General features: G+C 39.6%; 1 protein-coding gene across 1 annotated transcript in view; it reads right to left on the bottom strand.

Annotated features, from left to right (window-relative positions):
• Jarid2 (Jumonji, AT rich interactive domain 2) overlaps window positions 1-12,554 on the bottom strand; it is a 137,029-nt gene that overhangs the window by 39,849 nt on the left and 84,626 nt on the right. The gene's annotated exons all lie outside the window — the stretch shown is intronic.

Here is a 12,554-nt window from a genome sequence, read left to right as displayed (position 1 = left end):
GGACTAAACTGTACCTCAAATAACCTTGAACTCTCTCAGATGAACCAAAATTAACCTAATGATATGAAGCAGCAAAAATAGAACTAACTGATCTTGAATGGCCCTGAGAGAACCTGAAATGATCTGACTGAGCCAAACAAATGTGGAGGACCTGAATGAATGTTATACAACATGAATGAACCAGTGTACTAAAAAAAAAAATAATAATAATCATCATCATCAGGACCTCCTTTCCCACCCTTGGGCAGGGTGAGGAGTAGCACATCCAGACAGCACAAGTTTGCCCAGTGCAATGGGCCACGTTTCCATTCACTCGTCATTCAAGCCCTATAATCCTGGCTCCATCTGATACGCCAAAACATTCACCACATTCTGTAGCTTCACATAAACATATCCAATAGAGTCAATCCGGATGCTGTCACGTTAAAAAGGGATGCCAAATCCCTGATCTTGGACTTCTCCTCACAACATTCATCCAGCCATCTCGATCTCTTGTCAGTCCCCTAGCCTCACCAACTTCCATACCTCTCTTCCTCAAACATTCATCCACCATATCCTTCCACCTTCCCCTTGGCCTACCTCACCTCCTTCCTCCTTCAAATTCGCTCAGATATACTTTTTCACCATTCTGTTGTTATCCATTCTCTCCACATGACCATACCATCTCAGGACACTCTTTGATTCTGGTGTCTACAGACTTCCTCACTCCACACTTTTCATGAATCACATATTTCATATCCTATCCACTCTGTACTCCACATACATTCCTCAGCAGTCCCATCTCCACTGCTCTTACTCTTGACTTTTCATTTTTATGCTACACCACAGTCTCACATCCATATGTTAAAGTTGGCAATAACACTCCTTCATGTAAGCTTCATGCGCTGCAACATTCAAGCCTCTGTTTCTTATCGAGGCCTTCATGGCACCAGCTACTTTCCTTCCTTGTGTCACTCTACTTTCCACTTCTGCACATTTTCCTCTCTTTTCTATCATTGTACCCAAGTATTAGAACTCTCTCACCAGTTCCAGTCACTCTCGATTCACTGTAACATCACACTGAAAGCCACCTTCTCACTCAATAACCATCACTTTACCATCACTTTACTCTTTTCTACATTTACTCTCAAGGCACGACACTCACAGACATTAGCAAAACTCTGCACTAGTCTACCAAGTTCTTGTGTGGTATCTGCAACTAGTACTGCATCATCACCATACAACAAATTTGAGATACTCCATCCATCACCATTCATTACCAAAGCCATTCCTCTCTCCATTATTCGTGTTTTTACTTCTCTCATCACCCCATCCATATATATATTGAACAAGCATGAGGACATCACACAACCTTGTCGCACGCCTACACCAATCATAAACCATTCACTTAGATGACCATTTACCTTTACACATGCTTCACTACCATTATAAAAAACTCTTGATGGCACCTAGCAGCTTACCATCTATACCATACATGTGCAGAACCATCCACAATCCTTCTCTGTCTAGTTTGTCATATGCTTTTTCCAGATTCATGAGTGCTATAAACATCTTATGGTCCTTCTCACAAGCCTTCTCCATTATCTGTCTTAATGCAAATATTTGATCCACACATCCTCTACCACTCCTAAAGCCACCCTGTTCATCACTCACTAGGACTTCTGATATCTCTCTTACTTTCTGTATAATAATTCTTCCATATACCTTCCCTACCATACTCAATAAACTTATGCCATGATAATTCTTGCACTCACTTCGCTCACCTTTATTTTTGTACAGAGGCACAATCACAGTCTTTTTCCACTCTGCTGGCACAGTTTCACTCATCCATGCCTTCTTACATATCTCCAACAAGCACTTCATTCCACTCTCTCCACTAGCCTTAGTTATCTCTGCATACACCTCATCAACCTCAGCTGCTTTCCCACTTTTCAGCCGCTCCAAAGCGCTCTTAACCTGGGCAAGGGTCATGTTTCCTGGCACTGCATTCCTTTTCTGCACATCCCCCAAACCAATCATGTTTACAGCAGCTCTGCTCTCTCTATTCCTATTCATCAGGCTTTCAAAATATTCTTTCCATCTGGTCCTTACTTCATCCCCATGGGTTAATAATCTACCACTTACATCCTTCACACTTTCACATTTCTTTCCGCTGTCACTTCTACATTTCCACACCTCTCTCCAGAATACCTTCCTATTTTCATAGTTTGCAATCATTTTTCTTCCTAGATCATCATTTACCTCATTCTTTTTCCTCTTCACTAATCTCTTCATCCCACCATGCTGCACCTTTCTTCTTTGTTGTTACTCTTGCCACCCCACACCCTGCATTCCTAACTAAGCAACCTCTATATATATTCCAGACTGTCCAGATCCATTTCATCCCAATTCACTGATTCTAACTCCTCCCTTACTTGGTCCTGTACTCATCTACCATTTCTTTGATCCTCACCTTCTTGATTTTCAGTCTTTCTCCCTGACTCTCCTCTCTCTCCTGGTCCACCTCACTCCACTCAGCTTGATCTTGCATACCACAATCATATGATCTTACAGACCTCCACATTGTCCTCTCACAGCTCTGGTATCAGCAACCATTCCAGGCATCGACCTCTCTACAAGCACATAATCAGTCAGGCTTCTTTCAACACGATCCCCATTCCCTCTATACCATGTATATTTATGTGCATCTTTATGTTTGATATAAGTGTTACAAATACACAACCTCCTTTCCTGACACATATCCTTCAGTTGCTTCCCATTATCATTTTCTCCTAGTACTCCATTACAACCCATTATGTCATCCTCTGGACCAGTGCCTACTCTTCCATTCATATCACCCATTATGATCACTTTATAGCTCCTGGGCATTGCTTCCACCACTTCATCTAGCTCATCCCAAAACCTGTCTTTCTCTGTCTCTCATACCTGTCATCACACGGTGCATACGCTACAATCGTTGCCACTTTCACCTTCTCAAACTTGAACTTGACATACATGCATCTCGAGCTGATACATTTGTAATATCTCATTCCACTCTACCACACCTCATTCTTCAACAGAGCAACTCCTTCCTTCCATCTTCCTCGCCCATTCATGCCCGATCTTACACATTTCACACACCCCCACTCCTCCACTTCACACCCTTTCATCTTTGTTTCACACAATGTCATTATGGCATATCTTGCACACTTGAACACATTCATCCCTTCCACCCTCTTGCTCTCCTCATTCACACCGCTCACATTCCACATGGTCATACGAGTCTGCCCTTTTGGTTGCGGCCCTGGGCAGGTGTTGGACTCTCTGAGGCTCTCCGAAACATTTGCAAAGATTAAGTGATTTTAAATAGGGGAATCTGGGGGGCCATGATTTAGTGATTTTAGACAGGGGAATCTGGGGGACCCTTAACCCTGCCAAAAACCCCAGTTATGTGGTTACCACCCAGCATAGTAAATGGTTTCCTGGGTACAGGAAACCATTTGGCTTGTCACTCAGTGTAGAGACCATACAGCATCCCTCCATTAAGTGAGTGGATGATGGGCGTCCCCATCTACCACAAAAAAATAATAATAATAAAAAAAAATAATAATAATAATAATAATAGTAACAATGATAATTAATTAATTAATTCATCATCTAATCAAGTGTTGCCTCATGAGGCACGCAGGAACCCGAGGTTAGGCAATTTGGTCCTGACATTTAAGATGAGTGTGACCAGCCTCACTCATCCCTGAGTGGCATTACATGAGCAGTAAACCCATACCACTCCTTGGATATAAACCTGCACCAGCTCAATCTAACTGGAGTGCCTTAATTGCCCACTAAATCACCAGGCGGCATAATTTGGTTATATTGTTGCCACCCAGCACAGTAAATGGTTTCTAGGTGTAGGGAAAACCATTTGGCTTGTCACTCAGTGTAAAGTCAACCACAGGCAGAAGGAAGAGGAAAGAATGAAGGACAGAAAGACAGAAGAGGAAGAATGGAAAGAAGGAAGGAAGAGAGGAAAGGGCAGGCACTTGAAAGCAGCACTACATTTAGCGATTGGATGGTGGGCATCCCACCTACCACTAATAATATTAATACTTCTAATAATAATAAGCCCTGAACTTACTGAACAAACCTGATACAAAAAAACTTAACTGACAAAATGGGGTCTTGAATGCTCTGACTGAGTTTGAATATGGCTATGATCTAAATCATTCATGTAATTGTACCTGTAGAAGTCTAAACCGACCACTATACTAGTTTGTGAACTAGTTCATGCAGGAAAATCATAAATCATTTCATCAGCTGTTCTTCTAATAGCTATTTTGACTGACATGATGGCATAACAAAGGTACGTACTCAATGAACATGCATAATTAATTCTCGCTTCAACCAGATGTTATTAAGTTTATGAATAAAAACCCAACTGAAGGGGTTGAGAAAAATTTCCACTAAATTCCTTCTCATATGATATTTTTTACATTTTACTCTGCAGCAAGATGAATCTTGTTTAGCTTAAGAAGTATCACTCAGACTGAAAGGATTAATATGTGTATCATGAAGATCACCTCCAAAACTATTTTTCACAGAGCTGTAATGGAGTGAAACAACCATCATCTTTAGTTCATTAACAACTAAGAGATGACCCATAGTATAATTTTCAATAATTCCTTATATGCTAATATAAATACAGTAATCCCTCGATTATCTGACATGATAGAGCCAAAGGCATATCCGGTTATGAGCAATGTCCAGATACAGAGCAATATCCTCTGCTGTACCCATACCCTACCTATACGTACAATATCCCTCCTAATTTTGGCAGTATTCTGTGGTCTATTGGATGTTTTTAGAAATCAAAACACACACTGCAATAGGCAATATAATCCTAAACAACGAGACAATGCATAAACAACAAAAAAACAAAAACCCCTACCAACATGGACAGTACTCCTTCTAATTTTGGCAGTACCAATAATACCCATTCCTAATTTTGGCAGTGCTCTGCAATTTTTCAGCTCTTTTTAGATATCAAAACACACATTGGAATATGCAATATAATCCTTAAAAAAAATAAATAAATAAATACCACCACTGTGCACAACCCTACCAATATGTAGAGGCAAGTCCCGGTTAACATGCAATTGCTTAACGAGAATTCGCTAATACGAGGTCTTGGAATTTGCACCACCGCCTGTTTAACGAGCAGGTAAAACCCCCCAAACTCCAACTTACGAGAATCAAGATGAGGGTATTTGTATTTCAAGTATATTAACCCTTTATTCCCGCTTAAAATTGTCTGTCACAATTGTTGGTGGTCGATGGAGGTTACTTAGCTGGTTGTTCGCCCCATCCCTATTTTACCTATAATTTATGTTATTCTGCTTATATTAATGATGCTTTTTATATTTTTGGTGTAACACCCTCTTGTATAAACCCCTTAATCCATCTTAAAATGATCAGAAAGTCAGTTTTGGTGGTTTTGGAGGAGGTTGCTCAGAGGCCTTGCTCCCTAACCCTATTTCTCCCATAAGTTCTTCACTTTGTTTAACGAGAAGTCAGCTAATGAGCAAAATCCTTGCTCCCAGTTAGCTCGTAAGATTGGGACCCACCTGTACCCCTCCTAATTTTGGCAGTGTTCTGTAGTCCTTCGGCTCTTTTTAAAAATTAAAACACACACTGGAATATAGTATGCAGTATAATCCTATACAGTAAGAAAATAATGCATAAACAACAAGAAAACAAAAAACCCTTTCAATATGCACAGTACCCCTCCTAATTTTGGCAGTGTTCCACAGTCTTCCGGCTTTTTTTTTTTAAACACACATTGCCATCCATCCTTCCATCATTAAATCCTAAGTTGCCCCATGAGGAGCATGGGAGCCCAGGGCTAGACAAGTTGGTTCTACCGGCCTCACTCATCCCTGAGTGGCATTACGTTAGCAATAAATCCCAACCTTCCCTTAGATATAAACCTTCACCGACTCAATCTGACTGGAGAGCCGTAATTACCCACTAAACCACCAGGGACCATAATTTGGTTATATGGTTACCACCCAGCACAGTAAATGGTTTCCTGGTGCACAGGAAACCACTTGGCTTGTCACTCAGTGTAGAGTCATCCATAGGCAGAAGGAAGAGAAAAGAATGAAGGAAAGAAAGACAGAAGAGGGAGTGTAAAGTCACCCATAGGCAGAAGAACAAGGAAAGAAGGAAGTAAAGAAACACAGAAGAGGAAGGACGTAAAGATGGAAGGAGGAGAGGAAAGGGCAGACACCCGTGGGCAGCATTACATCAAATGAGTGGATGGTGAGCGCCCCCACCTACCATCAACACATGTTGCAATATGCAATATAATCCTAAACACTAAGAAAACAATGCATAAACAACAAAAACTCAAAAAACGTACCTATAAGCACAGAATCCCTCTTAATTCTGGCAGTGTTCTCTGGTCCTTCTGCCATATTTAGACACCAAAACACACATAATGTTTTGATGTCTAAATACAGCTGAAAGACCGGAGAACACTGCCAAAATTAGAAGGGGTATTGTACATGTTGGCTGGGTTTTTGTGGATTCCTATTTTTTTATGCATAAGAAAACAATGCATAAAAAAATAGAAATCCATAAAAACCCAGCCAACATGTACAGTACAATACCCCTTCTAATTTTGGCAGCGTTCTCCGGTCTTTCAGCTGTATTTAGACACCAAAACACACATGGGAATATCCAGTGCAATGCTAGACACTAAGAAAACAATGTTTAAACTAATAAAAAAAATCCACAAATAGTTCAGTACCTCTCGTAATTGTGGCAGTCTTCTTCAGTCTTTCAGCTATGTATGCATCAAAACACATATGGGAATTTCCAGTGTAATGCTACACACTAAGAAAGCAATACATAAGCAATAAAAATCCACACACAAAAATCACTGAAGATGGTTGCAAAACAGTTAAGTTTCTGGGACACTGAGCGATGGCTGTTTCTGCACGCGAGAGGGGGGAGGAGCCCCCAGAAATTGATTATAATGGTATCAATTGTATACCATCATCTTTGCTGGTGTTTATACTATAAGCTAACAAAAATACACAAAACTGATGATTAAAAGTACAGATATGCAGTGAGAATAAAGTTGTTCAGGAGAAGAAAATACCTTCAAATGACTTCCCAACATTCTAGCACAAAATTTTGCCTGCACCGTGCAAGAGCTAAGCATAGGTCTAGGTGCAGAATTTCGTAAGCTTTCTCACGGTGTTTTAGGAATTTTAATAAGACCAATTGCATTCAAATACATCGCCAAAAAATTTATAAACTCATTGGTGGATGGTTGTCGGAACGATGGTGGGGTAGGACTGAGGAACAAGGAGGGGAGAGAGATAAGTCTGGGTCCTGGTAGTGGGGAGCATGGAAGGGGATGGAGGAGGGACGGGTGGCGAAGCGAAGCTAGCCAGAGGACTTTCACCATTCGGTGAGGAGCTAGATGGGCGTTTTCAGTCAGCTTGTTGGTTGCGATCGGTATTACTCGCATCCTGGTAATACATCACCAGTGATTCTGGCTGCCGGACGACTTTGGTCATTCAGTGGGGAGACAGACGGGAGTTTGCAGTCAGCTTGTGGGTTGCGGTCGGTTTTACTGTATTTCGCGACATATATGACACTGCAGTGTGGAAGACACACTCTAATTCTGGAAAGGTAGTTCTGAGAAAGAGCCAAGACTGCAAAAGAGGTTGCTTGATATGAGAAGTGTTCACTCAAATACACACTCACCTTTCAGAATCTCTACTTAGTACTGTGTATCAGCCTTTGGTTTCTTTATGTAAAAGAAGGGTACAAGACAAGAAAACAAACAAACAACCCCTTCTTTACAAAAAGTTACTTCATTCCATGATGCCATCTTAACACTATGTTTATGAAGCCCGATTTCTTTTGTACAATAATTTGAGAACTGATGTAAATCTCCATTAGATTATAATTAATAAGTATCAGCATATGGAGATAAGTACTCCATTATTTTTCTTGAAATGAATTAAAAGTGAAAACTCAATAAAATCTGTTATTTCATTCACTTAAGAAAAAATAAAAGCCATTACCAGTACGAATACACTTTATCTCAAAATCAGTTGCCTGCATATACTGTATATTACAATCACAGACAACACAAACAGATTTTCAAAAATCAGTTACAGGGAATGTTTACAGCATTTTATTTACACTAAAAGTACCCCGCACTAGTCAGGTTCGTACTCCACACCTCCGGTGTTACGGTATTTTCCCACATTCTATCTCGACTCAGTGTGATGTGAGACTACTGTAACTTGTTCCTGATGTCTCACTGACTACAGACAACACATGCACTTCCTTAACTGAAAAAATATCTTTAAACAAACAAACCAAATTAAATATGGCACAAGACTTTTCTGCTATGCAAACATGATCCTCAACACTGCTTCGTTGCTACCACTAATTATGCACTCTCACTATCCTCTGAATACCTCCACAATAATAATAACACAAAAAAATAAAATGTTGCACTTGTATATACACACTAAACAAAAAGTAAATTATAATGTTTTACAACTGAAGAAATATTGCAAGGTTGTTTGGGAGTAAAACATACGTACAGACGTCCCTACACTCTTCTCTCAATAACACTCCTCACTGACAGTGCTGTTTGCCTTGCAACATCAAAAAATTAAAAATGCATTCTTAACTGTTCACAACTTACTAAAAACAGTCATTCACCTCAAAACATATCGAATACAGTGAAAACATCCACCGTTATGCCTTAGTAACACTAATGTCTCCCAGCTGCTACGATGCACACACAAACACACACACACACAGAGTAGGAGAAAAGAGGGTATTAAAAAGGTCAAAAATAATCTGAAGGTGATATACACTAATGTTGATGGTTTCATATCGACAAGGATTGAAATTAACGATTTCTTGAGAGAACATGAACCTGATGACTTGTGCTTTGTAGAGACCAAATTAAGAGAAGATATTGATGTTCATTTGGGAGATGGTAAATACAAACTGTGGAGAAAAGACAGGACAGAAAAAAAGGGAGGAGGAGTGATGATAGCAGTGAAGAACAACATAAATGCAGAAACTGTGGAAATGGGAGAAGGCAGGGCTGAAGTGATATATATGAAATTAGAAACTGGAGAGAATGTTAAGAGAGATATGGCGGTAGTGCATGTTCCTCCAAAGACGAGAGCATGGAAGGATGACAAATACCATGAGATGTTGTCAGATATGGCTAGCTATTTGCAAAAAATAATTGAGAAAAGCAATAATATAATTTTGGTGGGTGACTTTAACTGTAAAGAGGTGAACTGGGAGGAATGGTACTCGGGAGGCGGCGAGGATTCGTGGGGCACTATGTTATTAAATATAATAATGAATAATGTGATGACACAATGGGTCAAAGAAGAGACACGGTTTCGAGGTGAGGACACACCAGCAAGGTTAGATTTACTGTTCACCAAAGAACCCGATGTAATAGAATCATTGAAATATCTCTGTCCTTTAGGAAAAAGTGATCATGTGGTCATTGAGTTCCAGATTTTAATAGGGAACGTCGAGCCAAGAGACGAGCTTCATAGATAGGGAAGATACAACTTTGGGAAGGCAAATTTTACAGGATTGAGAAACTTTTTTGAAAATGTGGATTAGAGAAAATTCAGAGAAACAAGAGAGATACAGAGGAAGTGGGATATCTTTCTAGACCTCAATAATTTGGGAGTGGAAAAATTTGTACCAAGAGTAAGAGGGAAAGAAAACAGGAAAAAGGAGTGGTTTAACAGAAGGTGTATGATAGCAAAAAAAGAGAGGGATAAGGCATGGAACAATTGGAGAAAGAGAGGTAACAACAGAACAAAGGAAGAATATAAAAGAACAAGAAATTAATACACAAGAATACGTAGAGAAGAAGAAAGGAATTTTGAAAAAGGTATAATAGACAAATGCAAGGATGAACCCAAACTGTTTTATAGATTTGTTAATGGCAAACTGAAACAAAAGGAAGTAATCACCAAACTGAAAGTAGAAGGAGAGGTCTTTAAGGATGTGGCAATGCAAGCAGAAATAATGAACAAACATTTTCAGTCAGTTTTCACTAAAGAAAAGGAGCTTGTGGAAGGGGAGGGAGTGATTAGAAATGTTCCGGTGATAAAAGATATAAAACTGGAGGTACACGAAGTGTATAAATTACTGGAAACTCAAGATATAAGGAAAGCCCCAGGACCTGATGGAATTTCTAATTGGGTACTGAAGGAATGCAGAGAACAATTGGCGGATAAAATCCACAGTTTAATAGTATGCTCACTGGAAGAGGGGAAAGTGCCACAAGAATGGAAGAGGGCAAATGTGGTACCAATTTACAAGGGAGGAAACAGGGAAGAACCCCTGAATTATAGACCAGTGTCTCTAACCAGCATGGTCGCAAAATTGTGTGAGAGAATCCTGAAAGACAGATGGATAAAATATCTGGAAGAGATGAATATTTTGGCTGAATGTCAGTTTGGATTCAGAAGTGGAAGGTCATGTGTTTCCAACTTGTTGAGTTTTTACTCAAGAGCGATTGACGTGGTACAGGAGAGAGATGGTTGGGTGGATTGTGTGTACTTAGACTTAGAGAAGGCCTTTGACAAGGTACCTCATAAGAGACTAATGTGGAAACTAGAATATATAGGAGGACTGAAGGGGAAACTTCTGGAATGGATGAGAGACTTTTTGAGAGACAGACAAATGAGGACAGTAATAAAGGATAGGATGTCTGGATGGAGGGAAGTAACAAGTGGAGTCCCTCAAGGCTCGGTGTTGGCGCCAGTAATGTTCCTGATTTACGTAAATGATATGGTAGATGGAGTGAACAGTTATGCAAGTCTGTTTGCTGATGATGTAAAGATCTTGAGAATGGTAGAGGTTGAGGATGATTGTAAAATACTGCAGGAGGATATGGATAGGATACACGATTGGAGCCGGATGTGGAAAATGAAATTTAATGTAAAGAAATGTAAAATATTGGAAATGGGTAAAAGTACCAGGAGGCCATCACTGAATTATTTGTTGGGTAATGAATTAATCACAAAAAGGAGAGAAGAGAAAGATTTGGGAGTGTGGTCCAAGATAGTTTGTCACCAGAAAAGCACATTAACAAGATAGTTGGAGAGACTTATAAACTCCTGACTAACATAAGAGTAGCATTTCATTATATGGATGAGGAGATGATGAAAAAATTGATAGTGGCCGTGATCCGCCCCAGGTTAGAATATGCAGCGGTAGTGTGGTCCCCATACAAAAAGAAAGATATAAACAAGATTGAGAGAATACAAAGAACAGCAACCAAGATGGTCCCCAGTCTGACAGACCTGTCATACAGAGAGAGGCTGGAAAAGCTGGATTTGCCTTCCTTAGAGGAAAGGAGAAAGAGGGGAGACATGATTGCAGTGTTCAGGACCATGGTGGGAGTAGATAAAATTGACAAAGAAGATCTGTTTGTATGGGATAAGAGAGCAACAAGAGGACACGGAATGAAATTGAAAAAGTCAAGCTGCTTAACCCCTACACCACGGGCTTGTTTACCAATGACTTGCGTGGCCCGCGGGGTTATTTGGGCTCCGACAGACTCTCAAAAAATATTTGCCAAAAATCAGTTATTAGTCCTAGAATAATAAAATTACATATGCTTATGGCACATACCTTCAGCTTTCTCCTGGAATGATTGTTGAGCCTTCGTCGGTTACCGTAGGACTTGTGGAGACCTCTGAAGTAGGGTAACGAAGTCTCCATTTTACACTTCCCGACAACCCGTAATATGATTACCAAAGCCAGATACAAACACTATAAACACTATTCTACAATTTTCGAGTAGTTTGGGATCCATACTAAAAAAAAAAAACACTGTGAAAGCAATGGAAATTACGAGCGCGTCTGATCGTCGCACTGGCACTAGTTCGCTCTTGGTACTCTGTCATTTATTATTCATAAAACCCCTCACACTTTATATTTCTATTACTATATAACACTTATATATATCTACAGTCTTTATCCATAAGTTTCCTTCAGTAGTATTAGTTTATTGTCACTGTAGGGATTCAATTTCTTTCAGTAAAATACGTAGCATTCACTTTCTCGTCCTGTATACTGGCATTGAGAGTGAATGTCACTTTCATCTTCACTCTCATAACTCATAGCATTCAGACATGCTAGAGTGAAACTTTCACTTTCATTACTCCTAGGGTATATACTCGTATTCTTATAATACTACTCATTTACATTTCTATTTACGTTCTCTATTTTATTTACGTTATTTACATTTCTATTTTATTTACACTGTGTTATGCACTGTCACTTGAAATAACTTATAAAACTATTTTCCATTGTTCACGTATATTTACATTCATTACTTTCACTTGCTGTTTACACATTATTTACACATTATTTACAATTCCACTTGCACTGTTTTACTCAATAGAAAGATCGTAGTCACTCTTTTATCAATTGTCAGCCCTTTACCTCTTTCCACACGAGGTTTAGTAGGGGGTAAAGGTCACAGGGCC

The sequence above is a fragment of the Coenobita brevimanus genome, chromosome 59 (assembly GCF_032717465.1).
Source record: "Coenobita brevimanus isolate Jiangsu-jjx chromosome 59, ASM3271746v2, whole genome shotgun sequence".
Taxonomy (NCBI): domain Eukaryota; kingdom Metazoa; phylum Arthropoda; class Malacostraca; order Decapoda; family Coenobitidae; genus Coenobita; species Coenobita brevimanus.
The sequence above is the reverse complement of the archived record's forward strand: the minus strand, read 5'-3'. Positions and strand labels throughout refer to the sequence as shown.